Here is a 3,736-nt window from a genome sequence, read left to right as displayed (position 1 = left end):
GTGTTATACTATGGTGCTTTTAGTGTCTCCGCATACCGCAGCACGCGACATAGCTTTGCAGACGATAAATGTAACCGTCCCAGAGAGAAAAGCGGCCAATGTGACGATCTGGCTTTAAGTCGATTCGATAACAAATGACGATAACGGACGGATTTCTCAGGTTTTTACTACATATGAACACTTTTCACATTCTCCCGTGCAACGCGTCTGCTAGTCCTCCTTTCATGCAAAATGTTAAGGTCCTAGGTCATGTCCAAGCCACCAAAGCCGGCTAAATAGTGAATAATCGACAACTAAATTTGAATTGAAATACTTCTTACTGGCTATTACCTCAACTTAGAAGCTTCTTCAGTGTTCTACTATGGTGCTTTTAGTGTTTCCGCATACTGCAGCACGCGACATAACTTTGCAGACGATAAATGTAACCGTTTCAGAGAGTAGAGCGGCCAATGTGACTATGTGGCTTTAAGTCGATTCGATAACAAATGACGAAAACGGACGGATTTCTCAGGTTTTTACTACATATGAACACTTTTCACATTCTCCCGTGCAACGCGTCTGCTAGTCCTCCTTTCATGCAAAATCTTATGGTCCTAGGTCATATCCAAGCCACCAAAGCCCGCTAAAAAGTGAATAATCGACAACTAAAACTTGAATTGTACTACTTCTTACTGGCTATTACTTCAACTTTGAAGTTTCTTCTGTGTTATACTATGGTGCTTTTAGTGTCTCCGCATACCGCAGCACGCGACATAGCTTTGCAGACGATAAATGTAACCGTCTCAGAGAGAAAAGCGGCCAATGTGGCGATCTGGCTTTAAGTCGATTCGATAACAAATGACGAAAACGGACGGATTTCTCAGGTTTTTACTACATATGAACACTTTTCACATTCTCCCGTGCAACGCGGCTGCTAGTCCTCCTTTCAGGCAAAATGTTAAGGTCCTAGGTCATGTCCAAGCCACCAAAGCCGGCTAAAATGTGAACAATCGACAACTAAAACTTGAATTGTATTTCTTCTTACTGGCTATTACTTCAACTTAGAAGCTTCTTCAGTGTTCTACTATGGTGCTTTTAGTGTCTCCGCATACCGCAGCACGCGACATAGCTTTGCAGACGATAAATGTGACCGTCTCAGAGAGAAAAGCGGCCAATGTGACGATCTGGCTTAAAGTCGATTCGATAACAAATGACGAAAACGGACGGATTTCTCAGGTTTTTACTACATATGAACACTTTTCACATTCTCCCGTGCAACGCGGCTGTTAGTCCTCCTTTCATGCAAAATCTTATGGTCCTAGGTCATGTCCAAGCCACCAAAGCCGGCTAAAAAGTGAATAATCGACAACTAAAACTTCAATTATACTACTTCTTTCTGGCTATTGCTTCAACTTAGAAGCTTCTTCAGTGTTCTACTATGGTGCTTTTAGTGTCTCCGCATACCGCAGCACGCGACATAGCTTTGCAGACGATAAATGTGACCGTCTCAGAGAGAAAAGCGGCCAATGTGACGATCTGGCTTAAAGTCGATTCGATAAGAGGTGACGAAAACGGACGGATTTCTCAGGTTTTGACTACATATGAACACTTTTCACATTCTCCCGTGCAACGCGGCTGCTAGTCCTCTTTTCATGTAAAATCTTATGGTCCCAGGTCATGTCCAAGCCACCAAAGCCGGCTAAAAAGTGAATAATCGAGAACTAAAACTTGAATTGTATTTCTTCTTACTGGCTATTACTTTAACTTAGAAGCTTCTTCTGTGTTCTACTATGGTGCTTTTAGTGTCTCCGCAGATCGCAGCACGCGACATAGCTTTGCAGACGATAAATGTAACCGTCTCAGAGAGAAAAGCGGCCAATGTGACGATCTGGCTTTAAGTCAATTCGATAACAAATGACGAAAACGGACGCATTTCTCAGGTTTTTACCACATATGAACACTTTTCACATTCTGCCATGCAACGCGGCTGCTAGTCCTCCTTTCATGCAAAATCTTAACGTCCTAGGTCATGTCCAAGCCACCAAAGCCGGCTAAAAAGTGAATAATCGACAACTAATACTTCAGTTGTACTACTTCTTACTTTCTATTACTTCAACTTAGAAGCTTCTTCTGTGTTCTCCTATGGTGCTTTTAGTGTCTCCGCAGACCGCAGCACGTGACATAGCTTTGCAGATGATATATGTAACAGTCTCAGAGAGAAAAGCGGCCAATGTGACGTCTGGCTTTAAGTCGATTCGATAACAAATGACGAAAACGGACGGATTTATCAGGTTTTTACCACATATGAACACTTTTCACATTCTCCCGTGCAACGCTGCTGCCAGTCCTCTTTTCATGTAAAATCTTATGGTCCCAGGTCATGTCCAAGCCACCAAAGCCGGCTAAAAAGTGAATAATCGACAACTAAAACTTCAATTGTACTACTTCTTACTGGCTATTACTTCAACTTAGAAGCTTCTTCTGTGTTCTACTATATTGGTGCTTTTAGTGTCTCCGCATACCGCAGCACGCGACATAGCTTTGCATACGATAAATGTAACCGTCTCAGAGAGAAAAGCGGCCAATGTGACGATCTGGCTTTAAGTCAATTCGATAACAAATGACGAAAACGGACGCATTTCTCAGGTTTTTACCACATATGAACACTTTTCGCATTCTGCCATGCAACGCGGCTGCTAGTCCTCCTTTCATGCAAAATCTTAAGGTCCTAGGTCATGTCCAAGCCACCAAAGCCGGCTAAAAAGTGAATAATCGACAACTAAAACTTCAATTGTACTACTTCTTACTTTCTATTACTTCAACTTAGAAGCTTCTTCTGTGTTCTCCTATGGTGCTTTTAGTGTCTCCGCAGACCGGAGCACGTGACATAGCTTTGCAGACGATATATGTAACAGTCTCAGAGAGAAAAGCGGCCAATGTGACGATCTGGCTTTAAGTCGATTCGATAAGAAATGACGAAAACGGACGGATTTCTCAGGTTTTTACTACATATGAACACTTTTCACATTCTCCCGTGCAACGCGGCTGCTAGACTTCCTTTCATACAAAATCTTAAGGTCCTAGGTCATGTAAAAGCCACCAAAGCCGGCTAAAAAGTGAATAATCGACAACTAAAACTTTAATTGTACTACTTCTTACTGGCTATTACTTCAACATAGAAGCTTCTTCTGTGTTCTACTATGGTGCTTTTAGTGTTTCCGCATACCGCAGCACGCGACATAGCTTTGCAGACGATAAATGTAACCGTTTCAGAAAGAAGAGGGGACAATGTGACGATCTGGCTTTAAGTCGATTCGATAACAAATGACGAAAACGGACGGATTTCTCAGGATTTTACTACATATGAACACTTTTCACATTCTCCCATGCAACGCGGCTGCTAGTCCTCCTTTCATGCAAAATCTTAAGGTCCTAGGTCATGTCCAAGCCACCAAAGCCGGCTAAAAAGTGAATAATCGACAACAAAATTTGAATTGAAATACTTCTTACTGGCTATTACTTCAACTTAGAAGCTTCTTCTGTGTTCTACTATGGTGCTTTTAGTGTCTCCGCATACCGCAGCAGGCGACATAGATTTGCAGACGATAAATGTAACCGTCTCAGAGAGAAAAGCAGCCAATGTGACGATCTGGCTTTAAGACGATTTGATAACAAATGACGAAAACGATGGATCTCTCAGGTTTTTACTACATATGAACACTTTTCACATTCTCCGCTGCAACGTGGCTGCTAGTCT

The sequence above is a fragment of the Schistocerca gregaria genome, unplaced genomic scaffold, assembly GCF_023897955.1.
Source record: "Schistocerca gregaria isolate iqSchGreg1 unplaced genomic scaffold, iqSchGreg1.2 ptg000292l, whole genome shotgun sequence".
Taxonomy (NCBI): Eukaryota; Metazoa; Arthropoda; class Insecta; order Orthoptera; family Acrididae; genus Schistocerca; species Schistocerca gregaria.
Note: the sequence above shows the minus strand (reverse complement) of the source record.